Source organism: Cavia porcellus, unplaced genomic scaffold, assembly GCF_034190915.1.
Source record: "Cavia porcellus strain 051 isolate PalLab524CR breed Dunkin Hartley unplaced genomic scaffold, mCavPor4.1 scaffold_5, whole genome shotgun sequence".
NCBI lineage: Eukaryota > Metazoa > Chordata > Mammalia > Rodentia > Caviidae > Cavia > Cavia porcellus.
Window position 1 is genome coordinate 27417092 of NW_026947488.1, and position 25870 is coordinate 27442961.

General features: G+C 48.4%; 1 pseudogene; it reads left to right on the top strand.

Moving 5' to 3' along the window:
- Positions 1-363: 363 nt before the first annotated feature.
- On the top strand, positions 364-1559 carry LOC100730072 (histone H3-like; annotated as a pseudogene).
- The last annotated feature ends 24311 nt before the right edge of the window (positions 1560-25870 follow it).

A 25870-nucleotide genomic window follows, 5' to 3' on the forward strand; every position in this document is an offset into this window, starting at 1 on the left:
ATTTGTTATGTGCTCACTTGTGAGAAAAAAAGTTCATAGTGCCTCTTTCTGGGATTATGGGTAATTTTAATCTTTCTATCTCTGTAAATTTCCCACACTGTTCACAATGCCCATGGATTGTTTTTCTATTTAAATAAAAACATGTATCTTTAAAAAGAAGAGTTTAAAAAGAAGGGATTTAGTTCAGTGGCGTAAGCGCCTGCCTTGCAAGCCCGTAGTCATGAGTTCAATCCCCGGTACAAATAAATAAATAGATAAATAAATAAAGAGTTTGTTTGAAAGCAAATGACAGAGACACTTTGTCCCGTAAGGAGCAGCTCATCCCTGTGGAGACGGGGTAAGGAAGAAGCAGACCACAGTGGGGTGACCCCAAGGGGCAGACCTGGGACCCAGCGTGGGAACCCGCTGAGAGGTAGGTAAGAGTGAGTATCAGGAAGAACTCTGTATCCTACAGAGCTAACCCAGGGGAGCAGGCCGTGTCAACAGGGAGGGAGCTCCCCATCACTAGGGGTATCCAAGAAGAGACCCGACAACTCCTTATCAACAGACACTGTCGCAGAAGAGATTCAGGGGTGTGAGGGAAGGTTAGGACAGAAGAGGAACCTTCCAGCTTGCGTGCTAGGAAAGTGTGCACAACAATGGGGGAAATGTCAGTCTGGGAGGGGCAAAGCGGCAGAGGAGGCTTTGCTCAGAGCATGAAACCTAGAGATCTGCTGTCCTTCCAGTCTGGGTACAGGAGTGACATGAGAGGCCCATGACTTCAGGCTTTCAACCCTGAAGTCCCAGCTGGCTCGACTTAGGCTGTCTACCATCATCAGGGGTGGAGACCCTGCTGGGTCCTCGGCCAGCAAGTGCTGGCCAGTCCTCTCCTTTGGCCCAGCAGAAATCCTTTTCAAATTAAGCATCTTGGTGTTCTCTGCCACTGCCACCTGTGTCACTCTCTAAAGCCAGGACCACCTCTTGCTTGCTGACTTCCCGCCAAAAGAGGAGAGGATAAGGAGATCCCTGTGCCATGGCGCAAACCAAACAGACTGCTGGTAAATCCAGCAGTGCTAAACCGCTCAGGAAACAACTGGCTGCAAAAGCCCCTTGTAAGAGTGCGCCCTCTACTGGAAGGGTGGAGAAATCTCATCGTTACAGGCCTGGGACAGTGGCCGTCTGTGAAATCAGGCATTACTAGAAGTCTGAACTTCTGATTCGCAAGCTCTCTTTCCAGCGTCCGGTTCATGAAATTGCTTAAGACTTCAAAACAGATCTGCTTCCAGAGCTCAGCTATATCTGCTTTTTGCAGGAGGCAAATGAGGCCTCTCGGGCTGACCTGTCAACGATGCCAACCTGTGTGCTATCCATGCCAAACGTGTATCAGTTATGCCAAAAGACAGCCAACTAGCACACCACAATTGTGGAGAATGTGCCTAAGAGTCCATGATGGTGGGAGACATTTCATGCTCAAAAAATTGTTTTCCACTAAATCTACTGGAAGACAAGGGAGGTAGAAGTCTTGGAGATACAGACAGGGGTAGGCAGAGAATTCATGAACAAAATGCAAACTGCACAGGAAACACATAAAAGAATTAACAACTGGGATCTCATTATTGAAAAATTTTGCACTTCAAAAGAAATCACCAACAGAGTGAAAAGAAAACCCACAGAATGGGAAAGAATTTTAGCTAACAACCCCTCAGACAAAGGACTTACATCAGAACATATAAAGAACTGAAAAATATCAAGCCTACCAAATTCAAAGACCCTCTCCAAAAATGGGCATCTGAGATGAACACACACTTCTCAGATGAAGATATACAAGTGACAAATAAATACATGAAGAAATGTTCACCATCACTGGTCACTTGAGAAATGCAAATTAAAACAGCATTGAGATTTCACCTCACTCCAGAAAGAACAGCTGCCATCAAGAAATCAACTGATAACAAATGTTGGTGAGGCTGTGGGGGAAAAGGAACACTGTTCCATTTTTGGTGGGAGTGTAGGCTGGTGTAACCACTACGGAAATCAGTATGAGAATTCTCAGAAAACTAGAATTGGAAGGTCCATTCAATCCAGCTATTCCCCTCATGGGTATTTTCCCAGAAAACCTGAAAAGGTCATATCACAGTGACATATGTGCCCCCATGTTCATAGCAGCACAATTTGTAATAGCTAAATCTTGGAAACACCCAAGATGTTCATCAACCACAGAGCAGATGAAAAAGATGTGATATTTTTACACAATGGAATATTACTCAGCTATAAAAAGGATCATCTTGAGGTCTTCATAGGCAAATGGATACAACTTGAGGCTATCTTCATTAGTGAAATAAATAAGAATCATATTTATAAATATCCCATTGTATCTCTAGTGTAAAAAGTAATAAGAACTGTAGGAGTAATAAAACCCAAAATGTATAATTGCTATTGTAAAAAAGAGAGGAAAAGGCAATGCTCCAAAGGATATAACTGCATGTATGTTTAAGTGTGTAGGATTGATAACCATATTACTAAGTTTTTGTTGGATCATTGAACAGAACTGTGTGCAGTCTCACTGTTTGAATGTCCACTTTGTAATCTTTACTTTTATAACTTGAACAACTATTTCTAAGAGGACAATATGTAATTTATCAACTAGTGATTTCTTACTATTTTATTTTTTTGAAATTATGTATTATTTCTACCCTTTTTCTTTAAATATAATTTTTTTAAAAATCATTTTCTCTTCTTCCAATTATTGGTAGCTCTCAATGTTAGATATTCTCTTCCCATGGGGTCAAAAGGTACCTAAGTACATGATTTTGAGTGGGAAATAGGGGACAGATTCAGGTATTGACAGTTTTTCCATTTTCATTTGTGTGTAAATTTTTAATATTCATGCGGGTTTGTAAAGCATGAACGCAAGTCAAAAATGTTTCAGTGAAAACGTTTCAGCACTTCGACTTTATAACAATCATAAATAAAAATCTGTTAAATTTTTCTGGACAATGACGGCATTTGGATTTTTTTGAAACTAAGTTTTTTAGTGACAGCAACTTCTCAGTGCATCAAATTCCTCCTCCTCGTCTCAGATACCACCAAGGTCATGGCTCTATCAAACACTAGTAAAACTGAGTCAAATCATTGAGCATCTCTTTTGCTACGCTGGAGACTGAACCCAGAGACTTCTCACTGAGCTACATCCCCAGCCCTTTTTTATTTTTCATTTTGAGACACTGTCTGCTAAATCACTGGGCTGAGCTCAACCTTTCTACCCTCCTGCCTCAGCCTCCCAGAGTGCTGGATTACAGGCTCTTAACCTCAGCTTTGTCTGCAGAAGTCTGGGTGAGGATGACGGGCAGAGTTGCAAAGATCCCTTCCTTCACCCTCCACCCACCTCAGCGTGTAGTTCAGGTAGTAAAACAACCACCTCCTGGTTGATTTCTGCTAGAAGAACAGCCAACATAGAGCAGGAGCCTGTTTCTCCAGCAGCTTACGTGAGGTTGATTTGGTGTTTGTTAGAAAGTCTTCTGTTCTAGGGGTGGGAAATGCATCTCATAAAGGACCCTCTTAGGACTTAAAGACCTAAAGCAGGACCAAATGGGGCTCTTTAGAAAGTGTCGTGAAACAGGCCAGAGTGACCACCCTGGTTTCCTCCCTCCAGGCATGGTCTTTCCTCAGCATCACACCTTGGCCAGACAAAGCCTTCCTCACTCCCGAAGGTACCTTGAGCACAGGTGGTCCTATGCAACCAGCTTTTACTGAGGGACTTTGGTACAATGGAGAAGATACTAAAGTTCCAATCTGGAACTCAGGAATGTTTATCTGAAAAGGTCTGTGGTCAGTGCTCCCTGGGTCCAGGCCCCTGGCTTGTTGCAGGCTTAGAACCCTCAGATCATAGCACTTTGGTTCTCAGCTCAGTCGCATCAGGTCTCAACTGCCCATCCAGAAATTCTGTCTGTGACAGATTTTGTAAATTGTCTGTCTCCTGTGCATCCCTACCATGCACCTCCACTCAAGGTTTGAATTCCCAGGAGCTGGTCTGTTCAGCTCCTCCTGGGCCATCATGCCTGCCTTAGAGAGAGATGTGCCCTGTGGTTGACAGCTTTCCAGGATCAAGAGGAGTATGGAAGGTGCCAGGAAAATAAAAACTAGGAGATCTTTCCAGCAGACCTGATGCACTGTCCTCCAGTCATTGCCCCTAATTCTTGGCTCGTTGAACTGGACTCTTGTTCAGACATCCCTGTGACCCCCCAGTGTTGCTTCCTCGGCTGTTTCAGAGAGGACGGGCTTTGCTGTAAGAACACATGCCTGACTAACATGACTGAAGCAGTGAGGCTTTGTTAATTTCATATGAAAGGTGGCAGTAAGAGGGATGGGGGCTGATGCAGTGGCTCGGTGAGGTCACCTGAAGTTAGCCATCCCTGTCCTAGGGGAGCTATCTCTTTCTTGATCTCAAAATAGCTGCTGAAACTCCAAGGATCATGCCCAAATCAAGAAGGGAGGGAAGAAGGTGCTCCTCCTAATGGAGCAGAGAAATCTTTACAGAAGCCTCCAGCATATTTGACCTTAATTATCAGTTAGCTGGAACTAGGTTTCATGTCCTTCCCTGGACCAGTTGCCAGCAAGAGGGAATGGAATTGACATAATAATTCGGGTCACCCATCATTCATCCCTTGCAGCTGGACACAAAGGGCCATATTCTCCAAGTTCCGGGTCTGTTGGCTATCCCTAGTGACTGGCTCGTTTCTGGCTTCAGTTGGCAAGGACTCCAGAGTGCCCCGTGGGGTTGACCGAGGTTTCATTGCCCAGCTTCCCTCACTCCCTTGCAGATGTTCCTGAGTGCACAGCCTGATAACATCCTACGTGCACATCTGCAACTCAGAATCTGCCTCCCCGGGACCTGACTGAAGACAGGTAGCAAAATGGAGCAGGGTCACCCCCATTCCTTGCCTCTTGACTCTACAGGACACATCACCAATCGGTCACCATGCTCTTTCCTGCTGAGCCTGCCTAGAATGTCAGAATCCTTTCCAATACGACGCTATCACTAGATCGGATTTGTCACATGAGATGCACCAGTTAATCTAATCCTTAGATCAGAAGGAAGAAATGTCTAGTTTGCTCCAATCTACTTTGAGTCCAACCAAAAGAAAAGAAGCTCTACAAAGGACCTGCAGAGAGATAATCAAATAATTAGGGGCAAAAACCTCATGATTTCCCCCAGTTCCTGAGGTTTTTCTGCCCAGCCCACAAAAATAGCCAATACATACGTCAAATGTCCCTATCAGCAGCTAGTTAGCGGACACTCAATACATTGATGGCTGCATTCCCTAAGGGGTGCCGTCGGACCTCAGAAGGTAGTCTGAGTGCCTTTTTCATTTCCCTGAGCCTAAGGTGCAGTTGGGGGAATCTGGTTGGCTGTGTGAGATGCCAAGATAGTTAAACAAGCAAAACCATCACGTCTGTGTGCTCATATGCCAGTCTTGGCTGGGCCCTGGCTAAGCTGGAAAAAACTCCGTTTATTTTTCTCAAGAGGTAGTACACATCTCTGAATATCTCTGTTGTTATTATTATTGATCTCGCTGGATTTCTTTATGGCCAGAAATAAGAAATCCAATTTGATTAGGATTTGATTTGGTCTTCAAGCCAAGACACATTAATACCACAACTGAGAACCAAGCAGGCACCGATCTGGTTAGAGTCGATCAGGCACATGGGGTCTGGTAGCAAGGCCCACCCTTGCCCATCGGCCACTCCTTCCAGCTGTTACAGCCTCCATCCCCTCTCTGCTGACTCCCCTCCATTTAAGATGGGGATAATAAAGACACAAACACAAAGCCTGGCCCAGGCCAAGTCCATATGGGACCCCCACTTCCTCTCGCAGGCTGGGTGGCACAGGAGATATGCACACTGGCTTTGGACTCAGACTGACTCAAGTTCAAATATTAACTTGGTCACATGCTTCAGGGGCTCCGCCAAGTCACTGGACTCTCTGAGGCTCACTTTCCTTGCCTGAAAGTGAGGATTTAATTGAGTCTCCTTTGGGTTGCAGTGGCAGAAACCCTGCATCATTTTCTTTTTTTTTTTTTATTTTTTTTTATTTTTTTATTTATTTTTTTTTTAATTTTATTTAAGGAGAAAAGAAAAAAAAAGCAGGGAAAGGGTACAAGTTATACAGATTTACAGAAAAAAAATGAACAGTAGGAAATCACTAGTTAATGGATTACATATTGTCATCTTAGAAATAATTGTTCAAGTCACAAAATTAAAGCTTGTAAAGTGGACATTCCATCAATGATACTGCAAACAGTTCTGTTCATTGATCCAATAAAACTCTGTGATATCATTTTCTATCTTATACACTTAAATATACATGCAGTTATATAGTTTAGAGCACTTTCTTTTCCTCTCTTTTGTACCATGACTATTACACATTTTGGGTTTCATTGCTCCCACGGTTCTTATTACTTTTTTGGAAGAGAGTAAAACCAAATGTGACATAACAGAACAGAATCGGTCAAGTCAAAAGGGTGGACATAATAGATAATGTAAAAACATAATACAGGTGATCAACAATGGTTACCATAATGTCTCCCGCTATCTCTAATAGAATTGCCTATATCATTAGTTATAATACAATTGAACAAAACAGTAAAGAATAAAACCGACAAAACCAAAACATTGGAGACATTGTAGGTCTTCAAAAGTAGCTAAAAGTCAACAAGAATGGGCGTCATAATGAATCTCATTATCTTCACAGCTGATGCCTAAACTTTCGAACCTGATACTATCCAGCAAAACAGAATAGGGGAACATCAGTTAAAAACCAGATGGTGAGAGTAATACAGGGCTTTAAATCAAGGTAATGAAAAGTCAAAATGGGTTACTATAATATATCCTGCTATTTTTTTCCTTTAATTAAAAGGATAAAGATAAAAAAGTAAATAATGGAGTGGAGATTGAGATAAAAGAGGGCATAACAACGAAACAGCGCAGATCAAAACATAACCATTTAAGCAGAATAGTGTTTCACCACCAGATAATCCTAACCTAAAAGTAGTTACCATATTGTTTCTTTCTTTGAAATCCTTGAGTACAACTTCCTATACTGTAGCATTAAGTATATCAAAACAATGTAAAACCATTCAAGAGAATGACAGCATTACAGAGTATTTAGAATCGACTAACAGAAAATGAACAATGGTTTCTGTATAATCTCCTTATCTTTAAAAGGTTTTTGCTTATACTATCGTACATAATAAAATCCAATAAGATACAGCCTATTTAGACCATTGGAGACAGAAGGACAAAAGCTAGATGAGACTTCAAAACAAGATGATACTAAATCAGTATTACCTATTAAGATGTCATTTTCTCCAAAATAGCTGTTCCTATCATCCAATCTTCTCTGCCTCATTTCTGTTAAGCTCTTTTTCTGTCAGTAGCTGTCAGTTTGTCTTCTTCACTTTGTTCTCTGCTCCATTAGTTGTGGCCTCCACTATTTCTGGATTCTTTGTATTTTTCTTCTTTTAGAATATCCTGCAATACTCTCTGTAGAGTTGAATTGGGGGTTGCAAATTCCCCCAGTTCCTCTTTATCCTGGAAGCACCTCGTTTTTCCATCAATTTCCAGGGACAGTTGTGCAGGATATCTCAATCTAGGCTGGAGATTATTCTCTTTCAAAGCTTGAATTATTTCCCCCCACGCTCTTCGTGATTTGATGGTTTGTGCAGAGGAATCTGCTGTAATTCTGATGGGTGTTCCCTTGTAAGTGGTCTGTTTCTTGTCTCTTACAGCTTTTAATATTCTGTGCTTGTATTGAATTTCTGGAATTTTTATTATTATATGCCTGGGTGTTGCTCTGATTGGGTTGTAGGTAGCTGGGGTCCTGTATGCCTGATACATCTGAGTATCTTTACCTTTTGCTAAATTAGGAAAATTCTCCTGGATTATTTCTGTGAGTAGCTTTTGTAGTTCACTTGTTTGCATCCCTACTTCTTCTTTTATGTTCTTAATCCTTAAGTTATGGATCCTCTTATCATCTTCTTGTCTTTGTATTATTGCTGTTTGTTTCTTTGTTATTTTTAAGAAGTTTTTCATTTCATTCTCCCATATTACAAGTCTGCCCTCCAGTTCAGATAGTCTGTCCTTAGTTTCTTTCAAGCTGTTATGCCAGTCTTCGATAGACTTCTTAGTATCTTGGTAGTCCCTTTGAACCTGCTTCACGTATTCTATGCTTTCTCTGTTTTCTCCATCAAACAATTCTCCCCTTTTTTTCTGTTCTTCCATTCCATCACCTGTTTTTTCTTGGGTGGTGCTTAGCATTTCTCTAACTATTCTGCATACTTCTAGCTTCAGGTCGTTGATAACTTCATTCCTGAATTGGTCTATGAGGCTCTCTATATGGTGCCTTATGTGTATTGGTGCGGTGTCTGCTATTGCCTGTTTCTCAGAATTGGGGGCCGAGGAGACTTTCTTGTTGCTGCCTCTTCCCATGCTGCCTCTTCTTCTCTGTTCCTTATATATGCAAGCTTATATAAGAGGCCCAGCTTCTCTCCCAGTCAGCCACAGCCTGATCGAATTGCGCCAGTTAGGTGTTCCCGCTCACCGCTGCGCACCAGGGAGTTACGGACCAGGCAGCCTACGCGTCTCCCCTCCCGGCCACCGTCAGGCTCTGGGATCTGGGTTGGGACAGTCTACCAGGTCCGCTGGCAGCGTCACGCAGGCCAGGCACTTTTCACCAATCCCGCCCGAGAGGGGGATGTGTGGCTGGAGTCGCCACCGCGCCCTGCTCCCGCAGGACTGCTCGGGCCCAGAAAGTCCTCTGCTGGAGTCAAACTGTGGTAGAGTGTCAGTTTCTCTCACTCACCTCACCATAAGTCAGTGCACGCCTCCCTGCCGTTCGCAGATTGCCGTTCTCAGAGCTTCTGCACGTCTCTCCCCTTGCCGAGCCACTGTAGAGGCAGCCAGCCGCTGCGCGGCGGGAAACCCAAATCGCGGCTTACAATGGCGCGGTTCCAGCCTCCACACCGAGTCTTTTCTGTTCCTGTTTTAGCACCAGGACTGCATTCCAAGTTGGCTTCTCTCAGCCCAGTTCGTTCCTGAGTCAGCAGAGCATATCTCCACCTGCTTATGTCTCCTTAGTCCGCACCATTCCTGGCTTCTGAGCCGAGTCTTTCAGAGAGCCGCCGGTAGTTGCTGTTATCTGTCCGCCATGTTCTCCCGGAAGAGTCAAATGGCAACTTAATTGTGTGTACTGAGCAATTGGCTAGATCTTACATCTTTGACATCCTCCATAATATATTAAAAGATCACTGTGTGTCTTTCTGGTCTGTAAGAGTCCTTCCATGAGGCCTGTAGGCCGTAGAAGTCTCAGTAAGCAGTCTAGCCGGGACAGAAATTCTCAGCACTACGTTGTGGTCAGGGCAGCCATGACACCGGAAGTCCCCTGCATCATTTTCTGATGCTCAAACCCTCATCCTTTTGCTCCGCCTTACCTTAGCTCTCACGTGTCCTGCACAGGGCCACAGCTCTGGCCCAGTAGCCTTAATGCTCAGGCTGCTGTCAGAGCTGGAGCCCTTTTTTTGTTCGTCTTTACCATCCAAGTCTCAGCTTAGGACTTACCTCTGCCATCTGTCCTCCGGCCCCCTCTCCAGGCTGTGGCAGGGGTCCCAGCTCTGGACCACCCTCCCATCTCCTGTCCCCTCATCACAGCTCTTCTCTCTCTGCAGTGTCTGCCTCCCTCTATCAGACTGCGAGTGGAGGAGGGCAGAGGCTTTGTGTCTCTGTGCTGCATGTGTCCAGTGTCTAACAAGGGACAAGGCCCAGTGAACAGACAAACACAGCCCATGGTGATGAGTCACTGCACTGGTTTCTGTCCCTGCACCAGGAATCACCCCAAAACTCACCCAAGCTTAACAGTTTTAGCAGCCTCCTACTGTGAAGAATTGATGTCTGAGAAAGGAGGTGTCCCCTTCACCCCAGGCTGGCTGTGGGATGAACCCTCAGTCGAAACTTTCAACTGAGCACTGACAAGTGGCCTATCTGTGCGGTCTGACACTCTCAGGGTGACTGGACTTGTGATCAGCAGCGGGCACTCCAGGGCACACATTCCTGTGGATAAGTGGGAGCCCCTCACCTCTGATGCCCAGCCTCAGATGCTGCACGGAGTCACTCCTCTTGCAGTTGAAGGATGCAGGAATGGTTCCAACTGTTCTCAGAATGCAGAAAACTGGAAAGAGCATCACTTACAGCAAGAAAAGGCCAGATATGGACCGGGGATGTAGCTCAGAGACATAAGCGCCTGCCTAGCAAGTGCAAGGTCCTGAGTTGGAGTTCCAGTACCAAAAAAAGAAAGAAAGAAAGAAAGAAAAGGCCAGGTGAATGACAACTTCTCTTGAACCTATCACAGGGCAACCATGAGTCTGAAATGTAAAGAAAGGCAGGTGTCTCCAAGGAGCAAGAGCCCTCGATCACCAGGGACATACATTTTCTTTTTTCTTTTAGGTTGTTTTTTGGTACCAGGAATTGAACTCACTACCTCATGCTTGCCAGGCAGATGCTGTGCCACTGAGCTATATTCCAGCTACCAGCGGCACACACTTGGTGCCACATAGCTGTAAATATTCAGTTATAGCTTTTAGCAAATTGCTGCATTTAAGTGTGATCTGGAGGGGGTGTGGATCCCGGGAGTATGGGACCTGAGAATAGGCACTGACTCACAGGGTCATTTCAGATTGCCACAAGAGCACCTGGGGCCGGGAGAGAGGTCAGAGCATCCTGCCTCCTGCCCCGGGGCCTGCTGGGAGAAAGTCTCGGACCACTGGGGAGAGGAAGAGACAAATCTGTCACCCTCAGTCTGTGCCTGAGCAGGTGGGAGTGGGAAACAGAAAACTCCTGTGGCAACAGGGAAGAGCAGGGTCACTGAGAAGGCCCCATCCCCAAGCCCTGGGGACATAGTGCCACCACTGTGTCAGTGCAGATGTCAGTGGAGCATTTGTAACACGGTAGGGTTTAGGCACAGTCCCTGGCATGTAAGACACTCATGGGACTCTCAAGTAGGGGACCCAGAAGACCCTAGAGACAGACAGTTGGCACAGAGTTGGTACAGACAGGGCATCAATGAATGTGAGTTTGGGGGCAGAGCTGTCCCCAGTCTTAGCCCTTTCTCTTTCTTTCCTAAGACTGTCAGAGGAGAGATGCCACGGGTTGAGTGTGACCTCTGCTGTTCCACAACCAGCAACAGGACACAGAGCAGAAGTGAAAAGCAAATCAAATCTCTCCTCGGGTTATTTGACTGCAGAGTCTGTTCCCCAAGGTGGGTGGCCTCAGACTCAGTGCCAGAGCAGGTCTTCCAACCCTTTGAAATAAGGATGGGTGAGGAGGAGTCTTTGGAGCTGAGAGTCCTCAGCCTGAAGAGGGGAATGTGGAGGCATTTAGTCTTATGGCTTCTCCCTTTCCTGGGAGACAAGGGCACCCACACTCAACTCAAGCCACTTGACCGAGCTCCAAGGGAAGCCTCAGGAAGTGAGGGTGCTATTCAGAGGAGACCCCACAATGCACTCCCTGGTTCCCTGGGGGCCATGTGCCTCCTCAGGGAGAAGAGCCAGGGAGGGACTCCAGGCAGAGGGGACATGGGGTGGGGGGAAGCCTGCACCCTCTCATCCCTCTCATCAGGGTCGCACCAGAGCAGGTTTTTGAAAGCCTCAGGGATACCAGAGGAGGGAGATACGCTGGGCTCCTCCAATAAGGGTGCGGGTCGGGTGAGTGGCCAAGAGAAAGAGCAGGTACAGGGTGGCAAAAGTGAGCCCTGATAGGTAAAGAGGCCTCCAAAGACACTTGCTCACGCCCCATGTCAGGGCCACCATTTGGGTGCCAATGACACACACATAAACCCCTGATGGTCACTCAGGATGGCCTGAGAAATGATTGACACTGGCCACTACGCAGCTCTTTCCCGGTCCCCTTCCTCCTGCTGCCGAAGCCACCTTCCGCTCCCCACTTTCTCCCTAAGCACCCTGGTCGCACCGACTCTGAGGCAAGGGGACGTTTCAGGGCCCACTTGGCCTAGACTCCCTCGTGCTCAAGGCCACCAGCCAGAGCGCAGGGCTGATGGCAGGAAAAGAACACCACCACCCAGCTCTGTGTCCAGAGGGACTCGGACCAGCTGAAGGCAGCAATGTGCAGATGCCATGCTATACAACATTCGTGGGCAGATCTGTTTTTATTTGCTTTCACATCTTATTCCCATTACAGCTCTTTTTAAAGTGACACAGTATTGTCTTACAGTATCCCCAGGGATAGGAGACGATTGCTTTTGTGGTTTAATTATGCTCCTTCTTTATAAAAAAAAAAAATCATGCTGAAATTCTAACCTTCAGTACCTCAGAATGTGACCTTTGAAAATAGGGTCCCTGCAGATGCAGGTAGTTAGGATGAGGTCATCCTGGGGTAGGAGGAGCCCCTAATCCAACATGACTGCGTCCTTGTGGGAAGACGGCCGCATGAGGACAGGAACACGGTGTGAGAGCGAGTGCAGAGGCAGCAGTGATAGAAGCTACAGAAGCTAAGGAGAGGTGAGTCCCCCATCCAGAGGGAGGTGACCCTGCCAACATCCACTGTCCGAACATCCGACCTCCAGCAGTCTGAGAGGATGGATTTCTGCTGTTGTAAATCACCCAGGTTGTTACAGCAGGCCTGAGAAATTAGTATTTAAAACAGAGGTAGGGTAGGTGATGCATCCTTTATAGAGGATCAGGGAGGCCATGGTAAACTGAGAAATAATTAGTGAGAACTGGTCCTTGTTGCTAAGTACGTGAGCCTGTTATGTGTCAGGCCTGGTCCTAAGCACTGTGTGTGGATTAACCCAAGCAAGTAGGTACTACTATAAGTCTACCTTACAGGTAAAGAAAAAGAGACCCGCAGACAGGAAGTGATTTGCCCAAGACCACACAGCCGACAGTATCGAGGTCCTGGCTGTCTGGCCTAAGTTGAACCCTTAATCACCACATCATCTGCCTCAACAAATCAGTATTATAATCATGGGCTGCACAGAATACCATGGGAGCCCCAGTTTGAGTCAGAGAAGGGTGAGGAGTTTATCCGAGGGCTCTTGTGTCCTCTCCCAGACTCTATGTCCCCACCTCACAAGGCACACGCACGGAAAATGTGGTGGTTCAGAAGGGGCTCACTAGGGCCCTGGCTTCCGCTGGGGCTGAGGAAACTCAGCCTCTTTCCTTTGCTCCTCCAGTTCCCTGATGGACTTTACTCTGATTTCCCTGTGTGGGGCTGGCAGTGTGGCTCAGTGGTATAGCACTTGCTTAGTGGGTACAAGGCTCTGGGTTGTTCCATCCCCAACAGGAGAGAGAGCCAGGAGTGAAGAGTGAGGAGCAAAATAAAGCAAGGGAGAGAAAAAATAAAAAAATAAAAAGACAGACAGATCAATTTCCACTTGCAAAAGGCTCTTTCTCCCTCTCTCCCAACCCCCTGGGAAGCCCAGGACCCAAGCACCCCGCTGAGACAGGCATCTGGGGCTCATTTTTGCGGGCAGCTCTGAGGGGGCAGCTTGGAGCTTGGTAGCCAGCAGTGCCTCACCTCCCACACTGGCCAACAGCTCTGTACATCAGCTCTGCCTCGAAGTGATGGGTGTGTTACAATTTGGCCCAACTGTTAAGGACTTGGTCCCTGTGATCCTGGTTGGGACAGCTGGGGAAAGGAACAATAGAAGTGAGATTATGTGAGCACAGACACAGGCAAGATTTTTTTACGCATGACGGGGGCAGGAGACGGGGCTTCAGTTAAAGGAAGCGAGCACTGATAGAGAGGCCCAAGCTGCTCTCCAAAAAGGAAGAGAAGCGAGCTGTTACTGATTTGCTGGGTAGGCTAAAGGCCAGTAAGTTTCCACTGGCCAGGGCATGGTTCCAAATACGTTCTGTCTTGTGAGTACCAGGTGGTTACAATTACCCTGCTCTAGAAGCTGTTGAGTTTCCACATAGCTGGCACCTTCATCAGGTAACATTCCGGCCATTCGGTTTGGTCCCGGCCTTAGGATAAGGAGGAAGAACTTCAAGCACTTGAGTTATTGCAGTCGCTGCAGAAGCGCGGGGTGGGGCAGAAAAGAGGGAAGAGAAAATGGGAATGAAACCCACCCTAACTCCTGTGCATAACAGGTCAGTCTCCCTGCATGATCGTCTTACCCAAAACATTTGTACATGATCAGTGTGTCCATGTGCAGAGCGGAGCAGATGCTGACCTGAGGGTTAAGGCAGCAAAGCAGGTAGGCAGTGAAGACAAAGATTCCATGGCGTTTATCCCATTTTAGCCACCTACGGCCTTCCGGGCCCTGGTAAGTAACTGAAAGGGTTTTGGCGCAGGCCGGATATTGTAGCGGGTAAAGCCAAGGAGCTCCTATCTCCCCCACCCTTAGGAAATTTACCTATGGTGCCAAACCTAGGACCAATGGGCTACCCGTGCATCCCTGATGCCCCCCTTAGGTTCCACCCCAAACCAAGGCTACTTACACACCCCACGCCACATGTCCGCCGGAGAGATCGCCGGACACCAGCAGTGTGGGGTGCCGGTCTTCTCTCTCCGTGTTCTCAGAATAAAGGCCGCTTTTTGTTTTATACTTCTCATCTTTTGGAAATATTTTTCATCTTTTGGAAATAATCCTATCAGTAACCTCGGCAACTGTTATAACCCACACGTCAGAGGTGCTTTCTGCAGCAAAGCTAGCGGGAAACTAATAACATAGTACCCAGCTGCGTGACCTCCAAAATTAGTGATTTTTAAGTCAACTCAAGCGAGGGAAGCTGGAGGAAGTATTTAGGTGTTTCTCTCAGCAGCAATTCCCTCATTTTGTACAAACATTCTGCTTTTGTGGTTTCATTAAGGTCCCATGACAGGTCTGTTGAAAACAGCAAGGGTAGAAGCAACTTTGCCATGCTATAAAGGTAACAGTTCACTGTACCCAGGGGTTTAACTTGTGCCCCAGTCTTTTATCTGACCATAGTGGTCTCTAACTGTCTCGCCCTAATGGTCCTTGTGAGAACAGGTAAGGCTTGTATTTGCTTTGTGTTTTTTGCTTGTTTGTTTGTTTGAGACAAGGTCTCACTATGTAGTCCAAGCTAGCCTTCAACTCATGGGGATCCTCCTGCTTCAGCCTCTTGAGTGTTGGGGTTACAGGTGTGCACCACTATATTCAGCAACATGGGATTTCACTTTTGAAAAGTAGGATAGAATCTTCCTGGTTTGAGATGTGACCATTTATTCTAGCAGATCTCCCAGTACCAAATGCTATGCTTGCTTGAGGCTCAAGCCCTTAAGACCACTCAATCTTGAACTTGAAACTCCAAAACTGTGGACAGGCAGGGAAATTATGGGCAAGACTTGTCTTAATCTGCTTTCTGTTTCTGTAATAAGATATTTGAGACTGGGCAATAAAGAATGAAGTTTATCAGACCATGGATATAGCTCAGGGGCCCAGCACCTGCCTGATAAGCATAAGGTCATGAGTTAGATTTCCAGTGCAAAAAAAAAAAAGAATGAAGTTTATTTGGCTCAAAGTTCTGGAGGTTGAAAAATCCGAGATCAGGGCACGGGCCTCAGCCCAGAATCTGCTGAGGGATTTCTTGATGCGCCATAAAGTGGCAGAAAGCACAACATGACAAGACAGAAAATGAAAGTGCTAGCTTGGATCTCTTCCTTTTCTTTAAAGCTGCCAGTGTCATCGTGGCCCCCACCCTCATGACTTCATCTAATCATAATTACCTTTCAAATACCATTTCCATGTGTTTCCAACACATGAACTTTTGTGAGACACAGTCAAACAAAAACAAACCATACAGTGACTATTATACAGCTATACAAAAGAAGGAGGCAGGTATGAACAGGTATGAACAGATCTCCAAAATATGTTCTTTTTGTTTTAGAAAAGAAGATGAAGAACTGTACCCATAATAAGCTACCATGTGGGTAAAAAATGGGGATTGGCAGGGTTGTTGACATGTGCATAAACTCTGGAAGGATGTACAAGGAGTAAGAAACATGATGAGTGATGGGAACTGGCCAGGTAAGAGTGTGTAGGAGACAGACTTGCTTAACTATGTGTCTTTCAAATGTGATTTTTGTTGTTGTTTTTGAGGTTTTAGAGACTGGACCAGGACATCATGTGTGCTAGGCGAGTGCTCTACCAGTGAACTAGATGTCTTAGCCCTTTGCATTCGATTTCTGAAACCTGTAATTATATAACCCTTTTTAAAAAACTGACTAACAAGAGTTCAGATGATGATGAGAAGGAGCGAGGTTGGCAGAGGAGAAAATACTATGGGGCACGCGTTGTGTCTGTGAGATTAATGACAGCCGCGAAGCCCGCGGGAGCATCTCACAGGCTGCTACTTACTATATGTCATTTGGTGGAATGATGCAACCAGGCCGGGGATTTCCAGGACACCAGGCCACAGCACAGATGCGAGTTTCACAAATCTATAAATATGTTGCCCTTACACAGACAGCCTCCGCTCCCTTCATGAAAGAAACACCTGGCGAAAGACTTGGGCCAAATGCAGGTATAAGAGGGGCGAGGGCTCCCCAGTTCTCAGGATGATGAGAGCATCCTGCTCAGTCTGTCACCCATCATGGCCGCGCCATCACCCTGCTGCCCCATCCATCTTGTAAAAGGCTGAATAAACTACCTTGAGCATGAGACACTCATCTGTGATGCAAATGGAGCCAAGGGGAGCTGGTTATTTAGGGCCACCTGACACCCCTGAATATGACAGCTGCTTTATTAAGTGGGCTGTAGTAAGGAGCCATGGAGGGATCTAAAAGTAGGGAGAAGGTACTGTGACGTGACCAGGCTTGTGAGTGGCCAGTGCAGAGGGTAATTTACAGGGACAAGACCAGAGCTGGGAAGCAGCACGGAGGGGGAGCTGTGATGCCCCACTGATTCAGAGCAGAGACGGTAGCCGGGTGAGGGTGGGGGCTGGACAGAACTGGCAGTCAGAAGAGAGGCAAGCAAATGAGGCCTGCACTGCAGGCTGGTGAGGGCAGGGGTATGGGCCAGCACCGTCCTCCTCAGAGCAGAAGTCAGGCAGACCCCCATCTGGCCTTGGAGAGTCCCTGCCGGCTCAGAGGACAGTCATTACTCTTCCCGTGTGAGAGACGAAGTGCAGAGGCTGCCCTCTTGCCACACCTGACCAAGGCCTGTGTGAGCAGGAGTGGGAGGGACCGACAGCCTCCCTCCTCCCTGATCCCACCTCGCTGCTCCTGTGGGCCGCAGGAAGCCAGCCGAGCTCCCCGCTCATCCATCACACAAGGCCACAGCACTGTAATGAGGACGAACCTCACAGAAGTCATCGGGCCAGGACTCCTGTGTCAGAGAGGTGAGGAAGGGAGGGTTAGGCAGACGAGCTGGGCCAGTGCAACCACACCTGGGGGGGCCACGGGGTCACCACCCCTCCAAGCCATGGGTCCTCACCTAAATGTGGATAATGTGCCCAGCTCCACACCACTTATCCTACTTCCTTTCCGTGAGAATCACAATTTTGATCGGGCTAGAGAGGAAAAGTGTCACTGAAATACTGTAACTCAGTCCTTCTACCTCCCTTGCACAGGGGCCACTGAGTGACCTCACTCTGACAGTGGAGCAGACAGAGGTGGGGGATATAAGGTGGGATGCCTGGACAGCAGACTACAACCTGGAAGTGAGTTTCCCACCTGGGCCATGGGAGGGAAAAAGTTATCCAGGAAAAAGAAAAAAAAAAAAAGAAAAAGCAAACCCGATGGGTCATCTGAAGCATTCTGGTTTGTTAGCTCCCTAGAGCTGCCATCAAAGATCCCTTGGGCCGGGCTGGGGATACAGCTCAGTGTAGAGCACCTGCCGAATACCTCACATGTGCAGGGCTCAGGTTCAGTCCTCAGCACCACAAAACAACAACAACAAACCCACAGACTGGGTGGTTTAAACGAAATTTATTTTCTCACACTTAGAGGCTGGGAGTCCAAGCTGAAGGGTCCGGCCGGAGATGGCGCCTTCTCACTGTGTCCTCCTGCTGTCCCGCTGCACAGCCCAGGGTGGTGTCCCATTTGTGCACCCAAACCCCCTGTTCTTACAGTGACACCACCTGGACAGCTCATTTTAACTTAATCACTTATTTAAAGGCCCTATCTCCAGATCACATTCGGAGATTCTGGCAGTTAGGGCCTCGACACAGGAATTTTGGGAAACACAATTCAGCACGTAACATCTGGACATAGCTAAGAAGAAAATATTAGGTAGGAGACTTATCCAAGGCCATCAACCAAGAAGGCAGCACACAGAAAGACAGAGAAATGTGAAACACAAGAGAAGCTCAGGAGGAGGATGAACCGAGGATGAACCAAGATGCTCCACCATAGGTCAACAGGACGTGGTCTAAGAGCAGGAATTCTGATAAAAGACCACAGAACAAGGGAAAGTTAATACAGACAACGTGCAGCTTACAGTGATTTTATTTATAATTTTTTCACCTTACTCCAAAGCAAAAATGATATGCATTCAATAACCATATTTCAGTGGGGCGTGGCAACATACATCTGTATACCAACAGGAGGCGAGAGGATCACAGCAAGTTTGAGGCCAGCCTGGGCTACATAGTGAGTTCAAGGCCATCTGAACTACATAAAAAAAAAATTTGTTTTTCAAGTTTGAATTTTTGTTGCTGTTCTTTGAAACAGATGGCTACCTATTTTCTAGGTATCCTAGGCTGGCCTTGAACTCATAATTCTCTGGCTTCAGCCTCCCAAGAGCTAGGTTTATGCCACCCAGCTCACAAGTTTTGACTTGATCTGTTCCAGGCCAGTGATATTCAGTACCATACTCTCAGGGGTGACACTGGTAGTAACAGGGAGCCACAGCTGCCGCCAGCCACATGATCATGAGGGAGGCAACCCACATCCACAGCACCCTGCGTTTTTAAGCTCTGAGTCAATCAGTGCATTTCAACTTACGGTATTTTCAGTTTCCATTGGATTTGTGGGGCGTAACCCCATGATAAGTCAAGGAGCATAACTCCCACATGAGTTAAGTGTCCTGTCGCTTGCCACCAAAAGAGCCCAGAATGACACACTTCACAGTCCTTCCCTAGATGCTAATCTTATGGATAAAATCCCACAGCTTGGAAAATAACTGACATAGATAAATGGGTGTTAAATAAAGGAAGTATGGATGCTAATTTTGGAGTCTGAGAATCCAAACTACAGAACTTTATGCTTCCAAAGACTTCGAATCTTGGACTCTGCTCTCACTCACATTCTAGTTTGTCTGGAGTTCACTCATCAACCCAGCTAACAGGATTGACTTGCTGTCTGTAACTCCTGTGAGACACTCACACACACACACACACTCCCCATGCCATACACTTATACACACCCCACATACATGCCACATAGTCTTCCTCTTAAACTCACTCTCCCAGCCAGGACCTGTGACCCCAACACACCTGGAGGCCAGGGAGGCCCCTCCATTTCCCAACCCCACCTCTAACGATGTGCCAGGGTGCTGCTCCTGCTACGGTGCACCACGGCTGCTAAGCACTCACAGATCACCTTGTGGCTTTCACTCCAAGGGCTCCCACCAGTGCCACCAAGCAGCATCATCTCAGAGACTCACCTGAAGCACGTGGGAGCTGACCGGGGAAGTGGGGTGGCTGCACTGACTTCTCCAAAGGTATTCAGAGCCCTGCTCACTGATCAGTGAGCTATGTCCCCCTCCTCTGCCCCAATCAGGATAGGTCCCTTGAGGTTTCTCTCACATATTCAGCTTCTAGGTAAGATTTTCTTAGAGAAAGAGTTCTGTGGCAAGCTTTAAAAATAAGTGTTAAAACCCTCAGAGTAAACGATCTCTTGTGCTCCCACCCAATTCTGTGCTCCCTGCTCCTGCTGGGAATGTAGCAAGCGGGAGAGACAGCAGCGTCCCTGGGGACCCACCCCCTCTGAGGAGCACACATTTAGGAAGATGTCTTCACCAGCCTCTCCAGACAGAGCCAGCTCTGGCTCACCCGCACGCCCTGCTGCCTTCCTGGCTGGGCCTGCAGAGGTAGCGTGCTGGGCTCATCAGCTTAGAGGCAGAGCTTAGCAGTACTGGGGGCTGCTGGGTAGGTTCTAGCCAGGAGACAGTTTCTGGCCTCACCACCATTTCTGGCCTGAGCAGAGTGCGCAGTCCTTCCTGGGCCCTGCTCTGCCACTCATCATCTGGGACTGATACCTGCAGCTGAGTGAGGCCAGCTGGCCCCCACCAAGCCGTGTCTCATGAGAAAGCTGGAGAGGTGGCAGGCCTTCCCCGGGGGGTCCCTGGTGGAACCCTGGACAGTGAAATCTCTACCTCAGTTACACAGCCCAAGGGCAAATGCCCAGGACAGTGGCTGTGCCCACTCCAGGAGGGGCAAGAGGAATGGGCTTTTGGACAAGGGGAAATGAAGCTCAGCTGGTCAGGTCCTGTGTGTTCCCCCTCCTTCTGTGCATCAGTCAGGTTCTCCAGAGGAACCATACCAATGGGAGAGAGGGAGAGAGAAATTTTTTTGAAGGAATTGCTCACTCCATCATGGGAACAGAAAGTCTAGAATGGGTAGGCTGCAAACAGACAAGGTTTTATGCTGTAACCCTGAGGCCAAATTTCTTCTGGAAGTTTCCGCTTTGCTTTTAAAGCCTTCAAGTGATGAATGAAGCCCACTGCGTTACCTAGGATGACTTGCTTTAGACAGTCGCTGCTAACCTGCCTACAAAGTGGGTGCACAACCTCCCCTAGATGGGGATGTGATTGAGTCAGGCTCCCGAAGACCAGCTGAGGAGACCTGCGGGACCAGCTTCAAGCTGTTCTCTCAGTTCCACTGCACTCCTCCTTCCACTGAAGGCCCCCCATCCCCTCCCTGCTGGCAGGTGAGTCTGCCCTGGCCTTCCCACTTGTCAGCCTGCCACGGGACCCCAGTGCTCAAGGACCAGCGCCACCGCCCCACCCCGCCAAGGAGCCTGGAGAAGGTGCCCCACCTCCTCTACACTCAAGCTCTCTATCTTCCTTGTTGTAGGGGAGGCAGGCACTGGGCACCCACCTCTCCTTCAAGCCACATCTCTAATCAACAGCCGCAGAGGATTTATAGAGGAGGCTCTCAGGCCCAGAGAGGAGAAGGGACTTTTATCTCAGGTCTGTGCAGAATCAGAGCCCAGGAGAGAAACTTCCCACAGCACCACACTACCTCTCAGTCTTTGGAAAATTTGAGATTTGTTAAGATTTGGGCCAAACCTCCAAGACCCCAGTTCATTCAGAGAAGTGCAGCCCGGCCTTGGGAATGGCATTTTGAGGAATGAGGCGTCTGTGTCCTTCCCCTGTTCCTTCCTGCACCCCCAGCTGCTGGTCTCACCTCTGACAGCAGAGCTGCCTAAACCCTCTCACTAATTAAAAAATAAAATCAAAGAAAGAAAACTTTTTATTGCACTTCCCTAATGGTGGAAAATAGTTTCAGGCATAAAAAAGCATTCAGCTGGCTACTTCCCAGGCGTCAAAAATTAACAGCCACTACATTTTATTCTGAGGAATTAATGGAAAATTTTACACGGTGGTGTAAAATGCAGGGGACAAGATGAAGATGAAGGGCACGGTTCTTCATTGAGCAGCTCGGCCCCTCGCTTGAGGCTGGGTTTGGCCACTGCTTGGAGCAGAAGCATAGAGTTTCAGGCTGAGTGCAGTATGGGGGCCTGGAGGGGAGACATGGGCGAAACAGGTGCAGCCACAGAGGACACCCCCATTGCACGTACATTTGAGCCCTGGCCTGCCGAACTGGCCATCTTTCTCCCTCACTTTCTTTCCCCTAGAATGACTGCTGGTGGGGAGAACCTTAGGCAAAGGCAGTCGGCCTGGCTCTGCCTCAGTCTTTCTATCTGTGAAATGGTCACAGTCTCTCTGGACTCTGTCCAGAGACTCTGGACCCTGTCCATAAAACAAACTCAGTCATTGTTTACACTTGCAAATATGAACAACCTGGGCTTTGGAACCAGGTAGACCAGGGTTTGAAGACTACCTTAGCTACTTCTCTATCATTCCATGACTTTAAGCAAGTCTCTCTGAGCCTTAGTTTCCACCTCTGTAAAATGGGAACAATTGTCCCCCACTTCCCTGTGATTATGCAGTCTGAATATCTGCTGGTCCCATCATCTCCAGCTCTGGGGTCTCCAGGCAAACTCCAGGTAACACTGGCCCATGCTCTTCTCTTGTTCCCACAAGAGTTCACTCTCCAACATGCCAGTGAGGAGCAATGCTTACCTAGATGTCCCTGGCTAAGCCCACACACCCACAGCCAACTACCTGAAATCCCCTGTGGGGATCCCTGAAACAGGACCCCCTACTCTCAGCAAGTGGGATGCAGGCGCAAGAACACAGGAAGATGTTTTGGGTTTTTCAAATGTAATTTAAGCCTGTCTGGAAAAGGGGCCATGGGTGGAGCTCAGTGCTAGAATGCTCCCCTAACATTCACAAGGCCCTGGGATCAAGCCCCAGGAGCTCAAAACAGAAGGGAAAGAAGAAAGCAGCAGATAATTCATTGTATGTTTATGCTTTTTCCTTAAAATGTTTCTGAACCCAAATTTAAATAGATACTAGTGTGCTTAATAATACTGACAAAGGATTACTTGTCAGAGGGACAGTAAGCCTGTAGTAAAGCCACACCGTGGCCTCCGTGACCACCCCACCCTCGCTCTTGCCCCCAGTCCAGTTCCTTCTGCAGACCACAGATGCTGGGCCCCCTGGGACATCTCCCCTGACACCGCCTCCCACTGGGAGCCCACACCTGACCACAGCTGCTCTGAGGCCACCACTCAGCTGCCCTGCTGATTCTCCTCCCTCTGGAGTCCTCCGCCACCCCCACTCCAGCTCAAGTCCTTGCTGTCATCTCCCTGCTCACTGCCTGCACCCACAGCCAGGGTCCAACATTGGATTATGTCCCTCGGGTCACCCCAACAACCACGGGCTCCCCGGGCTCAGGACGATATCCCTGCTCTTCATCGGGTGCTGACACACTGAGACCCGGCCCTGCCGGGGTCCTCCACACATGACTCACTTTCCCCCTACTGGCAATTAAGCTGCTCCAAGGCCTGCCTTCCCCGGCCCTTTCCTGCCACCATGCTTTGGCTTGTGTTGCCCCTCTCTGTGGCATGCTCTTCCCTCTCTTCGTTCCCTACCTCTTCTCTAGACCCTTGGTACCTCACCTGCCAACCTGGTTCAACCAATCTTCATGAGTGTGTAATGAGCACCTGATAAGTGCTGGGGATGTGAGGCTGAGTCCCTGCCATCAGGGAGTGTCTGAGTGATTAATACCCTGCCTGGATAATGCTGAGATAAAGGACACTCACAGGTCTGGATTCCAGAGAAATCATAGCAGGGCTGGAGAGACCAAAGATGGCTTTTGAAGCCCCAGCAGGACGAGGTGTTCACCTGCAGGGAAAGAAGGCGATGGCTGGAGGGACAGAGAGCACAGCATGGGCAAAGGCCTGCACGCCACTTCCAACAGGGGCTTGACCAGCCTCAAGAAATCTCCTCCTTGGAGCTCCTCTGCCATGAATCAGGAAGCTCAGAGCACTGCCAGCTCCTCAGAGAGCCCTGAGAGGAAAGCTCTCACTGAGGAGCAGGATTTATTTGGTTGTAAGGTGAAAGCCAGGCTGGGGCTGAGCCTGAAGAGCAGAGTCAATAAAAAAGACACATGCGGGGAGGGGAACCCTCCAGCCCAGGGCCCTGAGCCAGTGCTTCCCTAGTGTGCTCCCACAATGCACAGAGAGCACCTGCTGTGGACCATCCTGTGCTGGTGCTGGGGAGACAGCAGCAAATGGAGACAACCCCCCTGCTGCCAGGCCAAAGGTGGACAGTGACAGGCCAGAGGGAGCATGGCTGAGGCAGCAGGAACCTGAGGCCATGAGAGCCAGATGCCCCAACACCAAGTCAAGAGAGGGTAGGTGATGACAGCATCCCCGGAAGGGGCTGTGAGGAGGGAGGAGCATGAGTGTGCTCCAAGCAGACCTGTACCCTGTACCCTGTACCGGTGCAGGTGTGCTGCCCCTGGGGTCCTGACGGGGAGGGGGACACCACCACCAAGGCTCTGGCCCGTCCACCCCACACCTCCCGCTGCCCCTTGAGCCCTGTCTCAGCACCTGTGCCAACCAGCTTTCTCTCTGGAGTCCACTTGGCCACGGCTTCTCCCTACAGCTCACACCTTGTCCCAGCACATGGAGGTCCCAGGGCAGAGACCAGGATGACCAGACCCCTCACCATGGCACAAGATATCCATCCTTTCTTCTAGGGGTCCCCATCTCTGTAAACGGTATCTTTGAAGATCCCCTGTCCTCTCCCACAGGGATTTGATGATTTGATGATAAGATCCCCTGTCCTCTCCCACAGGGATTTGATGATAAGTGACTCCTCCCTGGGCTGACAACTTAGGACCCAGTACCTCTCTCCTCTCAGTCTCCTGCTGGTTTTCTGCAAAAGATAGGACAAGGGATGGGGGCCTGGAGGGCAGCAGGTGTAGCAGAGCTCACTGGCTGTTTACGCGCTCTGAAGGGTGCATCGGGCCCCTCTGTGGCTCTTCAGAATGTGGGTACTGGATGCCTTGACCTGGTCCTCATCACAATTTCTCCCACATTTCACCCTGGTAGGTACACTGCCGTAGTTAGGGATTGCAAGGAAAATAATTACATACAGGACACACAATTTATAGTATTATTTATAACAGTCACCCAAGGAGTCAAATACAAAGAAAGTTCAAGAAATCTGTCCACAATACTAAAGACCTAAAAAATCCAGCCAACGGCCTGGATCCTATGGCAATGTCCTCCATGAGTTCAGCTGAAGACCTAGGCCCCATGACAATGCCCCTGATGAGTCCAACTGGGGGCCTAGGGCCCCTGACAATGACACGTGTGAATCCGTTTCATGGATCTGTGCTGGAAAGGCCCCAAGGTCAGTGGTAGAAGCTGGAAAGTCTGTGCCACTGGGGTGAAGGATCTGTGCCAGTAGGCTGCACTGGCGCCAGGAAGCGACACTCAAAGTAAGAACTAGAGCTCCCCTGAAAAGTAAGTACCACAAGCCATCCTCAGCGACAGTGAGGTCCCGAGCTCCTCCAGTGATGAGAACAGCCAAGTTCGTAACAGGAAGCCAGCATGACAAGTTTCTCCTGGAGATTGAACAGCACACAGCTTCCCCTCTGAAGCTAGAAGGTGATGCTCAAAGTAAGGATCAGATCTCCCCCAGAGTGAATCACAGCCATTCTCAGCAACAAGGTCCCAAGCTCCTCTGACAGTGAAAACAGCTGTGGCCATATCCTCCATACTCTCCTGCAGCAAGCTCCTGCAGGAGAACCCATGCTAACAGGAGAACCAGCGGCACCCAACTCTACGACTCTACGGAGAACCAGCAACACTAACCTCTTTCCCCGTTCTCCTTTTATGTTTGCAGTAGTCCTCAGGTGGGCCCCCCACTCAGCAGCACGCTGATTCAGTTTAGCTGGTGTTAAGTTGACCACCAGTTTCAATCCTCCACATGCACAGATGTGTTCACTGCTCCATATCTGCAGAAACCAGAAATGGCCCAACGGCAGGGAGCAAGAGCGAGAACATTTGCCCTGCTGCTGGCTACATTCCCGCAGCGAGAGCAGACCCTGGCACAAGGCAGGTGTTCAGGAAATACCTGTGGAAGACAGGTATTTCTGTGGAAGGGAAAAGGGAGGAAATGAGGGAGGGAAAGGAAGAAAGGAAGGAAGGAAGGAAGGAAGGAAGGAAGGAAGGAAGGAAGGAAGGAAGGGGGAGAGAGAGAGAGAGAGAGAGAGAGAGAGAGAGAGAGAGAGAGAGAGAGAGAGAGAGAGAAAGAAAAAAAAAAGAACTTTGA